General features: G+C 43.8%; 1 protein-coding gene across 3 annotated transcripts in view; it reads left to right on the forward strand.

Annotated features, from left to right (window-relative positions):
• The first annotated feature begins 6669 nt into the window (after positions 1 to 6669).
• sema6bb (sema domain, transmembrane domain (TM), and cytoplasmic domain, (semaphorin) 6Bb) overlaps positions 6670 to 16117 on the forward strand; it is a 125223-nt gene continuing 115775 nt past the window's right edge. Inside the window, exons 1-2 of one of the 3 annotated variants that reach the window (XM_085774093.1) lie at positions 6670 to 7396; positions 7502 to 7566. The gene's annotated coding sequence lies outside the window, so the exon portion shown is untranslated. Of the gene's footprint in view, positions 7567 to 16117 lie in introns of all 3 variants that reach the window. The other 2 variants (XM_085774094.1, XM_085774092.1) reach the window with 2 other exon arrangements.

Genomic DNA, 16117 nt, shown 5'->3' on the forward strand with positions numbered 1-16117 from the left:
AGCCATATACAAAATGAAAAGCAACTAATAACAGAACTGTGTCTTGCCATGGACCAACAGGTAACCTCAACTTTGCTTCCACAGAGGATGCACTTTTTCTTCATACTGTGTTTTTTGTGACTGTCCATCTTTTTGAATCCCAGCAGCTGCCTTTCTATTTCTCTGGGTCTCCCCTGTTTAGTTTGGAGGGCTTATTTCACCCTAGAGCCCTGACAACGGGTCAGCTGCCACAGCGGAGGTGGACAGGAAACATGGAAGGAGCCGACTGGCCCTGAAATATTTATGGTTCTTTAGGGTTTTGATTATATGAGTTTTGACAGCGATGGCACATTACTGTGACCCTTCTCCAAACAAAAACGCGATCTGTTGTGACTTGGAGAGGTGAGGAGGAGTGCATGCCTTTTTATCGTACATTGATTCCCCAAGCTTTCCTTTATTTCTCTCTGCTCCCTGTATAAAAGATACCTCGGCGTGTTTTAGTATTGATCCTCGTCCCTTTCAGTATATTTTTGTGTCTTTTATAGTTTTCCACATTTTTTTCAATAGCATTTTCTTCAAAATCTCTTCATAGCAAGGTGTGCTTGCCCTCTCCTCTCTCAGCCATCTCTTCCCACACCATATCCCATCTCATTTCCTCTACCTTGTCATCTCTGCACCACATTTATCATGACAGATTGATGGCTGCCTCTGCAGTACCTCACAGTGATAATAAAGTCCGCCAGATTGGTTTCAACTAATTTACAACAAGCTGATCAAATCTGTTTACACACTGACTGTAAATTATTCCATATTTAGACAATTTAAATCTTAAAAGTAATCAGCACTTAAGTTTACTTTAGAGCATTAATTACGATGTCATCTTTAAACTCGAAGCTCTGGAGAATAACAAAACAAAGTGCTTTTATGAATAAATGAATAAAATATCTGTGCACAAACTGTGGTTAATGGAAAGAAGTTATGAAAACATAGGTAAATATAAAATTGAGTTTGCTTTTTTTCACATTCAAGAGATGAACAAGTAACCATCATTTATGAAAGAAGACCTTTTGTTGCTCTCATTTACAGCCACACAAAGCTGTGTTGTTCAGATCTTTTTTCTTTACTGTTTGCATGTCACGCTGAGATGAGGAACAATTCAGATTGAGCTCACTGCCTTGATGTTTTGCATGAATACTGGAGCAGAGCCTCACACCAGGGACCGTCTCTATCAAGGTCATTTTCTGCATTTTCATTTGATACAGATTCTTACAGTGTTAGTCATTATCAGTCTTGACATGGAGTTTCTTGATTGTTTTGATAACACTATCATACATAGCCTTTTCATTATAGCCTATAACTTCAGTCAAAGATACAAAAATGGGAAAAGGAAACTTATAACTAAATGAATGAAACTAATTTTAAATTTCTTAAAATAATAGGAAATTATTGTTCAGACAATTGAATATATCACTTAAACTAGAAAATGACAACCTTGCAGCTCTGTTTCTATGTAAGGTCACGTGACTTCCTGCTTTTCTCCTGTCATAATTACTACAGTCATTCAAAAGTGCTGCCACTTGAATATAAATATTTGTTTTTGCTATGAGCAATTTGCTTATTAATTTTGACTCACGGACTGCTAAAGGTTGATCTGCGAAAAAATGTAAAGATGGTCCGTAAAACACAACTTGCACAAACAGAGTTTTTATGAGAGAATGGTCCTAGAGCTGATTGTGAAATAGCTAAGCTCCTTACTGTAAGTTGAGTGGCCAGAATGACTGGTGCGTCTGTGGAGTCTCTGTGTCTGATCACATGAACCCTGCATGCCATCTATGTGTCTTTATTCATAGTTTGGTGAACCATGTGATTACATCAGTGAGACAGAAAACGGTCACATTGCAGACTGAGGAATCTTTATTTTGCATCATACTTCTGGTGAAATGGAATTCAGCAAACAAAAGCTTCATCTAACTTTGGCATCTTACTGCAACAAGCTGTGAGACACATATTATTCTCTCATGCCTTTTGACTGTACCTCGGGGGGAGGATGGCTGCGCTGCCCTTCCCCTTTTCCTCATGTTTTACAGAGATTAAAAAGTGCATTCTCCATCAAAGGTTGTAGTTTTTTTTTTGTTAAGCTTCCTCGTTTTCTCGTGGCAGCTCTTTTCCTTTTTATCTGGCTCAGGTCTACTGTCTGCCTGCTCTGACACATCGAGTGGGATAAAAGGAAATGGATGAACAAAATGAATATTTATTTATTTATTTATTGTCAGCACACAAACTTTGACAGGAGATGAAATGGTGTAAGTTCTTTTGTTGAACATGGCTCAAAGTTTTTGCATCCTAAATCATTTGTATGCAAAGTAGCAGGAAACAGAATAATAAACTAATCTGGGGATTTAGAAAAAACTTTTTGAGGGCTGTTTAATATTAAAATAGAGTACAGCAGTGGCTACAGTATGTAGCCTATATTGAGAGTCGTTGTGGAAGTCTACCATCCTCCCTTGCATATATCCAGTAGCCTATTTACATGCAGCGTTTCCCTAAAACAACCAAAGCAGCCGTTTGAAGATATACTCAGGAAAATCAACGGTACAGCCATAACAATTAAGTCCTGCATTCAAAAGATAATTTTAGTAAAAGTACAGAGGTACAATCACATAAATCATTTAAGGTAGATCTAGAATAGAAAACTTGACAAACAGCTGCTGAAAATCTCACTAATCTCACTTTTTGCTCCGCCACTTGCACACATCACCACTACTTACTGAGTATCAAACAACAAACACGCAAAGTTAGCAGCTGGTGAACATTTAGTATCCAAGGAGGCCGAATTACGTCATGTCTAGCCTCTGTTCCCCTAGCTTCAGTAACTCCCTGTAATTTCTCATTTAGCGTTTCTTTTATCAGTCTTTATGAAAAATGAAGCGTGTTCATGTGGATTACTTTCCATATTCAGAGACAAACTGCAATCTACTACAGCAGTTAAGCATTTAAACCTTTTGGAGTTTAACAAAGTTGGACACAAGTACTTTGTGAACACAGAAAAAATACAACCTGCATGAAGGAACCACAAGCAGGTATTCTCAGTTAGCCTACCTGCATAAATATGTGTGGGGTTTTAAATGAGGTTTTCTTCAACAGGACACAGTACTGTAGTTGCAGTTTAACTTTGTTTCTTTCTCCCCCAGGGGCTGGAGCAAAAACAGAGCTCCAAGAGAGATAATATGGGATATCCATTCACAAGTGCCCATAAACATGAGTTACATTAAGATGAATGGTTATGTGTGTCACACAAATATAAAAGATGGAGTTATGTCATTGTTCTTCTAATCTTGTTTTGCTTCCAGGAGGAGCCCTGTCTCCGTTCTGTTTCTGTGGAGCCATGACCTCTCGGGGTCAGCCCACATAGTGCAGCATGCAGTGTTCAGTTTACTGACCTCCCAAACTTTCCTTCCCCTCAAGAAACCATGTTTGTGTCTAAAAAGACTCCCAAACAAGAAGGAGATAAGACCAGAACATAATGCAGACTGGCCTTGAGGGCTACCAGCTCAAATCCCAGTCGGCCTGTGGCCTGTGAGAACACCCATAAAGTATTTAAGTGGCTCCAATCATCTGTGCCAAGGCCAAGGCTGAATTTGTCTCCCCAGTTCCCCAGTCTGACCATGGAGCCAATGCTGCCCTGGCTTTACCAAGGAGAGTCCTACAAGCTGCTTAAAGCTCCAGCTCGACTCAGAAGTAGCTCCTCTTCCCAATGGGTAAGTAACTTGGTGGCTACGTTTTGTTACTTGTCTGTTTTCTTTATTGTCTTACTGCAGTAGCCTCTGTAACATAACCAGTGAACTACAGCCCTAAGTGGTATTCTGCAAATTATTGCTAGCTAGCTTTGTGCCGTAATTGCTGTGAAGCACATAAAGTCCGATGCTAGCGTTTAATGATTATTGATTGCACAGAGTAACTTTTTTCAGCTGACTTCTTGTTGTGTTAAGTAGCCGCTTTCCCTGACCAAGACAGAAGGGAGGGGAGGCCCAAGATGAACAAAAACGTTTGTTTTGGTCTGAGATTCTGACGGTCCAGTGTGACACAGTGTCAATCGTTTACACAACATTTTGAGGGGTCAAACTCTTTAACCACACAACAAGGACTGAATTTAATCGTGTCTTATATGTAAAAAAAAGAAAAAAAAAAAGAAAAAAAGTTTTCCAAGTATCTAGGCTGTATGTCTCAACTAAACCAACTGAGAAGAAGCATAAAAAGCTATCATGGAAATACTTCCATGAAAAGGCTCCAAGTGATATTGTGTAACCAGCCTCAGAGAAAATGTTGTTTTGCAACCTAATTTGCTGTAATTTGACCAGTAGCAAATGTTAGTTCATGTTAAACTTTTAGGCTACTGCTGTATTAATGGAAATCATTTTACAGGCCTGACTGTTGTGTCTGCTTCTGGCCAGTAAACGTATCATTATTACAAAGCTGTCAATTTTGGCTGCTGCTCAGAAAAAGTAATAGCCTACATTATTGCTCACTGTTCAGTACTTTAGTACAAGGAAAGGGTTTGGTTAGTTTATACACCGATCTTGGGTGGAGTAACAGTGCAATGCAGCAGCAGCAGGGACAAAGTAATAAAAAGTGTGAGTTCTCACGCTCTAAATACACACACAGGCCCAACTCACAGATGGGAAACCCCTTGTGCATTTTTTTTCTAAATCCTTCTGAAAAGGATGGACGCATTTCACTGTGTGAATTGATTTGCTCTCTCAGAGCTATCTTGTTCTTAGTGTGGGCGGCGTGTTGTGAATAGACAGGACACCTTGATTTAGGTTCTTATAGACACATGAGACTTGATGGTTTTGTATGTGAGAGTAATAGAGACACAGCATTGAAGCGAGTAAGGAGAACTCATCATTATTCTGCTGTTGGTGGAACTATTTCTGTCTGAATAATGATACTGCTGTCAGAGCAGCGTCCTCTGTTGTAACTGCAATCAGCTTGTACAAAGACTGTCAGCAGGTCTCCTCTGGACAAAGGAAACTTTCTTTTTTAATTGTGGGGGCTACAAAGTCACAGGCAGCATGCGATGATAAGGTAAGCAGGATGAATAATCTTAATACGTATTACAGTGCTGGTGCAGGCAAATTTGGCTGTGTAAATTCAGATAAGTAAAAACAAAAACAAAACGGCAAACAACAGGCAAACCAAAACAATGTCCTACAATAATATCAATGTCATATTTAAGCTCTACAGAATGTCAATAAACAGCTTAAAAAATAGGAGTTTTGCTGTTAGCCTTTATTTCTTTTTTCCAAAGCCAATTCTGGCATTTCCTTCAAAACAGCTCCCAACATCCAAAAAGTAATTATTTCAAGAACTTGACTAGTACAAAGATCTCATACAAAATATGTTTTGGATGACTAACATCATCTAGGCCACATTCCATTGACTAATAGCAGGGACTTTTTTTGGGCATTTTTCTCCCAGATCAGAGGTTGAGTCACCTGATTGGGGACTGCTGATTAGCTGATTGTATCAAAAAGGCTGTCAGATTGCTGGAAGTATTATTAAGAGGATGTAGAGAGTGAGTGACACACATGAGCTTTCAAGCCTGTAGAAGTCATTATTTCAGGAATTAATTATTCATGAATCACAGCTTAAAAGTGGCTTAGGCTCCCAGCAATTTCATGGAGAGGTCCAGTAGGTCTTAACTCCTTTAACACACACCGCAGCCAATAACACAGCACCAGTTCTATCTACAGTACAGCCGCTGCTGCACATAAATGGTTTTCCATATGGTAATTAATTTTAGCCATAAGTGCAGGCCTTTTTGGGGTCAGTGTGAGATGGAACAATGCTCCTGAAAATGTTGCTGAAAACAAGTGACTGACTCAGACGCAATCATCAGACATTGTATAGCGCAACAATTGCACTGGGCTGGAGGCTTATTGAGGTTTAATGAGACTAGATTATTCCTCTGTTGTGTTAATTTAGGCTCAATGAGAGGATGCAAACAAAACGACCTAAAACTCAGGAATGGGAGCTGTTAGTGAAAAACAGTTTCAAGGACACTGAATTATTCTATTACAGTGGACTAAAAAAATTCTTATTAGATAGAAAAAACAACAACCTCAAATTAATTTTCCAGTCAATACATAGCCTATTATGCCTAGTCTAAAACTGCTAATAATAATAATTATTGTTATTTTTAATCGTAATATATCAATTATAATTATTGTAGATGTTGTAACTGATTTTAATAGAACCAGAGAAAAATTACAACTGACAAAAAAGTAGTTTAAGACAAGATCAAAATGTGTCATCATCTCTTCTCATTTCTATCACTGACTTTTTGTGACCTGCTGCTCCCCCCTCAGGTCCTTCACACGTATTATTGCAAATAGGCTACGGTAGTAGTCATAAAACTCACTATTATGGCTGAATGTCACGGAAGTATAAAGTTTCTCTGGAATAAACATTAGCCACCGCACAGGTGTGCTCCCCGGGGTTGTCGGTTTCACTCGACATTTTGCCACCTTTAAATTTTAGCCGACACCCAATCAGAAACTTTCTAACTGCGAAGGCGAGCTCGGCTATGAAGTGTTTAGGGATCAGGCGCCTCTAAATGAGACCCCAATTAGTCATTAATCAATTCCATTCCAGTCGCTGCATAATTCTGCTTCAGGTTTTGGCCCTAACAGGCTTTCAGAGTCTCTTGTGGATGACAGCAGGGAGCAGTGCTGGAGATGCTGTAGCTCACACTACCGCTAGAAGACAAACGCCGTGGTCCTCCCGCTTCACCAAAGCTCCCGGAACGAAAACTATTTTTTTCTTTTTTTTAAATAAACCGATGAATGGGACTTTGCCCCGCGCTGGATCCTGAGCCTGGCTCTGCGTGGAAGTGGGGCGCACAAGCAGACAGAGGGACAGTCCTTTTTTCTTTCAGTGAGAGCCGAGGTGGAAAAAGACGCAGCAATGACAGAGCGGCAGTCGTGCGCAGCGGCAAAATAGACCAACTATTGTGGGGGACCAGAAGATTGATAACACAACTGGGCGAGCGACGCGAGCGGCAGATGTAATTTGCAGCTGGTTCGGGTGCCAGTGGTGTGCTGGATGGGTTATTACTGCGTGCTCCTTTTCATCAGCGGCTGCTTCCAGCCTTTCCAGATTACTTGGGGATCTCGGACGGCTGTCTGTGAGGGAGTACTGCTGCAGAGACTAACGGAGAATGCCATGTGTCGTTGCGCGACATAGAAAGCTCTTTGTGGGCTGTTTTGCACCGGGGACAGGTGGTGCCGCGTGTGTGCATGTGTGTGTGTGAGTGTGTGTGTTGAAACTAGCAGGGGGGCACGGACACACAACCCCCTGAGACAGTTGTCTTAGGGATGTCAGGCCGGCGTACGGGATCAGTTTTTGCCAGAGACAGGTGCGACAGGGAGGAGTAGTTTACAAAACCCTGCACAGGATCTGGTAACGCACTAACGAGCCTCCCCTTCTCCTCTGATCACTCGGATTTTTTTTTTGTTTCCAGCTTGACACACAATTGACTCAACACAGACGTTGTTTCGGCGGCACCGTTTCCCTTCATAATCTGAGGTAAGTGACCCGAGCTGTCCGGATGGGTGGTGGTGGTACTGGTGGTGTGGTGGTGCGCTCTGGGCACAGGCTCTGTCGCGCCTTGATGCTTTGTATTGACTCTGATTAGATGAAGGAATGTTGTTGGGAGAAATATGGTTAAAACCCCACTCAAACCCGTACACAATACTGGGCTGATTTTTTTCCGCGTCTTGGCTCCACACTAGGTTTCATTATATGATTTTCAATTTCATACTGCGTAGCTTGCAGCCACGCACAAAACAAGCAGCTTTTTTTTTCAGCTGTCCGGAGCCTGAAGAGGCGCTTCACCGTCTATGTATTGATTAGATTTTGACACGACTCGGCTTACTGGGTTGAAAATGACACAGTTAGGTCCTGACCAGGAACATTTTGTCATCCTTCATTATGATAAGTTGCGTTGCTGCCCTCATAACACCTCAGTGTCAGCCAGCCGCCTAAATTGAGCAGCTTTCCCACAAGGAACCTGTTTAATTGTCGAAATTTAGGACTTTCCTTGCTGTGCCAATGAAGATTTCCCCTGTTTCCACATTAAAATGATTTTAAACCATAATTAGAAATCCTCATTTTCAAGTTGGAGAGCTGTAGAAGCACAGGCAGCATGTCTTCACCATGGGATTGGTCATAATTTACCCTCTCCCCCTCTCTCTCTCTGTCTTTCTCACTGTGTGTGTTGCTGCAGTTTGTTTGTATAGCATGTGCTGTGTGGATGTATGTAACTGCTAGTTGATGTGTGTATGACAGTCCTACCCGCTGGGCCCCTGGTGTCCACTACCACAGCCTTCAGGCTCATGCCATCCTTCCCTCCCTCTCCCTCCTCTCTCCCTCTGCAGTAGCTGCTACCTTTACAGTACATTGAGCTGGTTGGTCAGATAGTGTCAGAATCACATTTTTTTTTTCTTTTCTTTCTCTGTGAGGACCGCTAACACTCAATAGCTGGCTCCAAGTCTCCTAAAGTTTCTCCATTTGGGAGCTGCATGTTTTTGTTGTGGCCCCTGTTTCAAATTCAAATTGCCTTTCAGCTGCCTTTTGTCCAACACCGAGGTTTGTGGACTGGAAAGGGAGACAGAGAAGTAAGTGAAGTCCCAGAGGGTCAGAGAATTCCTATAATGAGCCCTATAGTGTGTGAGAGAGGAGAGAAGAATAGGACGAGAGAGAAAGACACATCTAAAGAAAGTGAGACAGAACTCCTCGTCCAGTGTGAGGGCAGAGGCAGCCAAGGGAATACCAGCACCTCCACTAGCCTTGCTGTCGCTCTGACTGTGTCAATCAGCTCTTGGAGGACAAGAGCCTCTTTAATTCCTCTTCCTAGGCTGTCAGCCACTCCTGACAGCCGTGGCTCGAGGGGTTGCTGCCGCAGGTTACATACATACAGTAAATCCGTCCTCCCTGCTGCTCCGCTGCTACATCAGGGGGCGATGTACTGCGCCAGACTCTGTTTCAGACCTTTGTCACAGTAACAGAAGGGAGACAGAGTAGGTGGTGAAAGGGAAGACGCTGAGATAAAACGGGAGGCAGATGAAAGGAGAGATGATCATAAACTAGATATTGTCTAATCATCCGAGTGTCGCTGCTTCTTTGGCATGACAGAGTAAGAGCGCTGGCCTTTTCTCACATGTACTGACATCCTTTTGTAGGCCCATCACGCCACCGGTAATTACAAGAGAAATGCTATTAGAGGGAATGAATTAGTTGACAACACAGAAAATACCTGTCGAATACGATCTCTGATCTTCTTATTGTACTGGATCTAGGTTTCATTTGTTCAGGAGCAAAGGACAAAGTACTTTAAGAGAGCTAAGAATAGAACCAGCACTTTCTTTTTTTGGTTTTCTTCATGTCATCTTTAGAGAGATTAGAGGGTAAATCTACCCAAAAATAATACTTGTTACATTATATTATGCTTTCACCAAGTGCAGCACAGGGTTGTGAACAAGATCAGGGAACAATAATTATCAAGAGACAGACCTTGGAGCAACTGCACTGATGTATACTGTTAATCTTACTGTAACTACTCCAAAAATATTAGCCCTGTGTCAAGATTTAACTCCCTAATAGTTTCACAAGAGACAGTTTTGTTTTGATGATATTGAAGGGAATTTATAATAAGCCTCCTCAAGAGAGTTTAATTTCTTTCTGCAGGAAGGGGAGAGGGGATAAATGTTTTCTCAGTCAGTATGTAAATAACCAGAGTGTAGGAAGCATTACTCCTGCCAAAAGAAATGACTCAGTAGGGGGCAAGATTGCACAAAGAATTATGTAAGGCAAACATAAGGAAAGCAATCGAAGGAGCAGCGTACCTGATGTTAGAGCTGATGTCCTGAACACTAAAAGTGATTAGCGGTGAAACCCCAACAGAAGAAAAAGCAATAACTCCAAGTAAAAGCCTAATATACGAGCAGGATTTTGTGTCAATGGAGAACTCAGATAACAGGGCTAAATGTGTGCCCAGGAAACCAGGCAGGGGGTTTGTACCGTTCCAAGGTCCCAGTGCTGATGTCAGTTTTTGGCTGTGTTTTCTCCGTCCCAAGTGCTTCTCCTCGCAGCTTAACAAACTGCTCACTGGAGCTTGGCTAATCCTTGGCTAGCAGTGCCCAGTGATTTATTATAAAGTTAGTTAATTTGGGGCGATCTGCAACATCGCACCATACACACATGGCCTTGACAGATCCCTGCTGTCTGTACTGTGGAGTCTGAATTGCCAATTAATTTGAAGAATCGTGTGTGTGCATATGTGTGTGTGTGTGTGTGCGCGCGTGTGTGTGTGTCAAACCTAAAAGAGGAGAAAAACAGTGAGAGTTTGCTTGTGCGGCTGTGATAGAGAAACACAAGGCAAATTGTTCATCGCATTGTGTCTGTTTGCCTTCCTGTCATGTGTGTGCATGTGTGTGAGTCAGTCTGTCTGTGCCCTACACAAGTGCGATTCAGCACTGTCCAGCCTTGGTTGAATGGGTGCCCTGTTTGTGCCTGCTTTCTGACGCCAACAGCCGCTCTGCACCCCTTGCCTCGGAGCAAGTGTTGTGCCCTATGCGCTAAAATAACAGGTGCTTTTACACAGTGACTTAATCCCTCTTTCCCACCTCCCCGCCGCACACCCTGCTGTGGGTTACATCACCTGTGGGCCTGGGGCAGCTCCAGCATAGACATAAAATGCACAGATGGGGCAGACAAAGCTTAATTTGCCAAACAAGTTCCGGCCAAAGTAAGGACATAAAGTTGAACTTCATGTGTTCTTTCTGCTGCAACCTGACTGCAGGACACATGGGTTAAACCTTGACTCTATGTCGCAACTTCAAATTCAGTATTCAGGCGAAGTTTGAGTGGGTGCGAATGGGAATGTTGTCCGGGTCATCAACTGGGGTCCTCCCTAGAAAAACTTTCTTTATTCCTCCCTTATGCTTAAAGGTATGAGCTCTCTTGTTCTTAAAGGAACACTGCACTGATTTTACACATAGAGGTCATTTTCTGGTCATGAAAAGTATTATTAAGCCTGGTCTGGAGAGATGTTTTTTGACTCAAAAAGTCAGCATACCTTGACCTCTGTCGCTTCAACTTTGATTATTCTTAACACAACTCCCCCAGTCTTATGAAAGTGCAGCACTAGTGTTAAGTTGCTGTCTTCTACATTGATATATGACCCTCGAGTCAGGTTACAGAAATGCATAGAAACAATACATGTTTTCTCACTTGTGTCTAGTGGTACAATATCTGATGGAGATAATGGTGGTTTATATTTCAGGTTTTTAGAAATCTGCCTCCACCCCAGTACAAAAGAGATGAATGGTAACTCATTTGTTGCACTCTCAGTTTTAAAAAAGTTAAGTTGATCTTACTAGAAACCACCACATCATTCAGCATAATCAACACCTTGTCAATAGTTTTCATCAGGACTCTCTTGTTGGTAGCAAGTTGTTCCAAGAAAAACTGCACATGCCTCCAGATTTATTGGAGAAAAAGTGAGTTCTCAAACCAGCCCCTCAGTGACCCCCTTGGCTTAAGTTTCTCTGTGGAAAAAAATAACCCGGCTCCAATTGAATTCCAATATTGTACCAAAAAACACGGCCAGGAACACCTGCATTTCTGACTCCAGCGGGCTTGTCCAGTTTGTCTTGTATTTCTCTGGGTGCAGGCCAAACTCAAGCAGATGGATTAGAGGTGTCCTCTGTGGCGCAGCTGAGCAGAGCTGTCGCCATCTACATCAGTCCAGTGTGTGACTGACAGACCGGTTGGAAATACTATTGAGCTGCTGGGACCGGGGGTCTTGTGTTAAACCTGGCACCTCAACCTCCCTTTCTTTTTTTCTGTCATTCATTCTCTTCGCCATTTGGCCCCTGCTTGTTTTCCTTCGCACATTCTGCCTCCATACCACTGCTCTCCTCATTACCTCTCCACTCCTGTCCCCCCTTCTTCTCCTGTTGTCCTTCGCTTTTCTCCTCCTCCCCTTTCATCCCTCCTCCCCCTTCTCCCCTCTCCTCTGGACCTTGATGTCAAGGCCTCTCAGGCAGTGTGGTCTCTGTCTGCAGGCTGTCAGGGCATGGACTCTGCCCACTGGGACCCTGAATGGGACAAATTGACCGTAACAATGTTCCTACTTAGCATGTGGAGCTGGGAGAAAGAGAAGGTGAAAAGGAGGGCCTGATGATTGAGGTGTAGGCCAGCCGCACTGGCAGAGAGGGGGAAAGACAGAGGGGAAGCGAGGGAGGGGGGAAGGACAGGTCTTTGAAATGTATGAATTGAAGACTTATATAAAATCACACCTCGTCTTTTTAAATCCCCAGTTCACACACTCGCTCGCTCTCTCTCATACACATATGGCTTTGCTTGTTGTTATTTGCCCAAGGCTACTACCGGGGTTGCCATGGCAGCAGGATAAACATGGTTGCCCGTGACCCTGTGAGCCCTCACATGCACACACACACACACAAATAACACACCTCATTCCCAAGGCCCAGATGCCCTGCGGTGGGGGGGGGTTGTCAAGCCTGGCAGTTTGATCTGCACTAAGGTGCTACCTCTGCCTCACAGAGGGTCAAGGATCGTCCAGCCCACCCATTAAAATGCAATAAGGACTATAGCCCAATGGGACCACCTCTGCCACTTAATCACACACTGCAGATCCCTCATCATCTGCTCTCTTCCTTTTATCTTTTAATCACTTGTTTTTCCAGCCATGTCTTCCTTTTCGCTCTCATCTCTCCGTCTGCTTCATGGCTCTTATACATCCAGCGCAATGCCAAGCAGCTCGAATAGATGAGAGAGTTCAAAGAAGGAGGCCTGATATAGTCAATAATAAGCACTCTTTCATTTTTCTTTGAAAGCCCTCTCTTATGGCCGCTGTCACTGGCAGCCACGAGCTAGCCTCTCCTCTGAGTCTGCAAAGAGTATGATTTCAATATTTTTTTGTCTATGCCCTTTAAGTGTGACAGAATGTAGTGGAGAAGTTGGAGCGGTATCATGTTGTGTAAGCCCGAGGTGGCCCTGTATGACAGGAACAAAGAATGCAGCTGCTATCACCAAAGGCCAAGTGGCTGTTGAATAAAGATGCTTCCCGTCGGTGAAACTGGCATTCCATGTAGGCTTATTGTACCTCCACAGGGGGAGTGTGCTCCTGCGTGTGTGTGTGTTTCCTCTATCTGAATAAGGTAGGCAGAGGGGGTTCTTCCATTCTCTGCAGCAGTGAGACAGAGACATTTCCATGAGTATAAACTCCATCCCGCTGGCAGCAGACCATGAGTGATACTGTGGGAGACAGCATGAAAAGACAGGCAGACATGACAGAGACAGACACCAACGTTTACTTCCTGGACCCGAATAAAAAGTCAGTGTGTGTGAGCTGAATGTTTTTTTCACGGCCTGTTTGCTTGTCATTAAGTTGCGTTCACATACCCTTGCCGCCTCCCACCCTTTTCTCTTTTCTCTCACACACACACACACACACACACACACACACACACACACTTTCACTTTCTCTGTCTCTTTCGCGCTCTTATGAAGTCTTGGTGTCAGCAGAGCCCCAGATTGTTAACAAGAGACGAGACTAATGAGGGGCCATGGTCAGGAAGCGAGAGGACAGGCCAGTCCCATATACCACCCGGAATACATGAATACTCACTGGCACACACACACACACTTGGATATTCCCAGTCACACAAACAGACAGACAGACACATACACACATTCACAGCTAAGCAACAAGCCACCGCAAGCCCAAAGCCTGGAGCAACATATCCAGAGCCAGCAGCCGTACCGCAATAATAATATTTTTCCTCTCTGACATGATATAAATAGCAACACTTATTTCTATTATAGCGTTCACAGGCCGAGACTGTTCACCTCCTAGGTTTTATTTCCCATGCCAGGTACCATGAACACTAAGCAGATCACTAATAAGGCACAGTTTAACCACTGTATGGTGAGAGACATTGCAGAGAGGATGCTGGTCACACACATCCTGAATCATTTCCCGCATCAGCTCAGCATGAATCTGAGAAAAAAACATGCCCTGTGGACCAGAATGGTATTATCCTGCTGCTGTTTTATAGCTGATTCATTTCTTAGGGGAACTTCCAGCCCAAATGGCTCTATCCTGTAGTTTTATAGTCACAGAGAAGCTGCAAAAATAAAATGAGAATGTTCTCATCTGCGTTGTCTGTGCCCGCTGTTGACAGCATTGTTTACTACTGGAGCTGCTGCTGTGGTCGCTGCCCGTCTCACTGGTGTTCTGGATTTAAGTTTGTGACTGTACTCTCAGGAAAAAAAACAAAAAATGTAAATGTCCGCTCAGTTTGCTGCCAAGCTACCACTTGTTTTGTGCTTTAAGGTAATTAACAGCTTAATGCGTTCAGTGACCTAGGGGAGTCAGTCATGCTGAAAAAACAAAAAGAAAACTCTGTCCTGCTGGCACCGGGCGCGGGACAGTTGGCGGAGTGGAGGGACTGAGGCGAGGCTTTGACCTGCCACCTCTCCTCGCTCGATGGTGGTTGAGTTGAAGAGAGAGCGAAGGTGAGGCAGGTGAGGCAAGTAGGAGGGCACGGACACATCAATGGTTTATGGGTGAAGCTGAACTGTAAGGTAATTGGGAGAAGTAAAGAGGCACAGAGCAGAGAGAAGGCCATGAGCTGAGAGAAGGGAGAGGAGGTGGAAAATAGTGGAAGAGTCTTGAGAGGATGCTTGTTCAGCCTCGGTTGCTGTTGAAAAGTGGAAGGAAAGTGGGTCCTTGAACGTACTCGCCTAAATTAATGGCTCAGAAGCACCAATTAATGTACAGCCTCGCTGTGGGTCTCTGCTGTGCTGAATCAAAGAGGTCTTGCTGTGCAGTGCGTCTGCTCATCTCCCTAGCATGTGTGCATGCACTCAAATAACACACACACACGCACACACACACACAATGAAGAGATTTTAGCCAAGAAACTGGAGCCAAAGAGTGAGAGATGAGATGAAAGCATCACACGGAGCTGAAAGCTGAGTGTCAAGGTTAAAGAACAAAAAAGAGTGGTGATTTGGTCTTTGTTAATAAATGGTAAAGGGATGAAGGGAAGGTCAAGTTTGATGTATTTGTCATTCAATAAGAAGCCGAAGAGATGAAATAAGGGACGGAGGAGGAGGAGGAGGAGGAGGAGGAGGAGGAGGAGGAGGAGGAGGAGGAGGAGGAGGACGGAGTGTGCTCTCTGAGGGTGGGAATCACAGAATCAGACCCAGAACCCATCTGGACGCAACAGGTCTGATGACAGCAGGCGGGTTCTCCATCCAAATGTCCCAGCCGTGGGTGACAGCTAGGAACAGAGCCAAGGTCTCCCCCCGTCGAAGACCCCCGGAGACCCAGACGGTCCACCAACAATCTGTCCCCTGATACTAACCGCTCAACGCGACAGCGAGGCATGTTTGTTATGAAGGGTTCTGGATTATAATTGTTCAAATTGAAAGTGGATGATTGATTACATGGTATTAACGGCGCCGACAGAGATGAGTGGATGCTGTGAGGATGGTAGACGGTCTGTATACTGAGGAGTTATGTGGAAATGAAAGAAAGGATTTAAGCGTCTTCACAGCAAATCTGTTGATGCAGTACATTAGGTCCCGCGCTGAATTCATTAACATTAATTTCGGCTTGATACAAGGAGCGGTAACAATGGCAGTCACAAACCAATACGGCACAAAAGCAGAAAAAAAAAAATTGATATCCTGCACACATAACAGCTACTTCTAAAGCTTGTGTGCGGTTACAATAGAGCTGTTGATTGGCAAGTCTTCAGTGCTGAGGTTTTCTCTGGTTGCTGTGCATTCAGAATACCATAGCTAGCGTGCTCACAGTAGCTAGTGGGTCATTCGTATTTGCATGTAAATGTTTTTCACCCCTTGGCTTGACTGGTGGGGCAATCAGAATGGCTCTCTGTCTGCATCACTTAGAGGGAGGCTGCAATGACTGACTGTGACATTCAGAGCTCAGGCCAGGCTTTGCCATTTGCTTAATTCGCTTGTTCGCTCAGACGTTTGTTTCCGTGGAAAGGAGAAGGCAAGAGACAGGAAAGGGTGT

The sequence above is a fragment of the Trachurus japonicus genome, chromosome 4 (assembly GCF_045865225.1).
Source record: "Trachurus japonicus isolate A0001 chromosome 4, Traja_1.0".
In the NCBI taxonomy this organism is placed as follows: domain Eukaryota; kingdom Metazoa; phylum Chordata; class Actinopteri; order Carangiformes; family Carangidae; genus Trachurus; species Trachurus japonicus.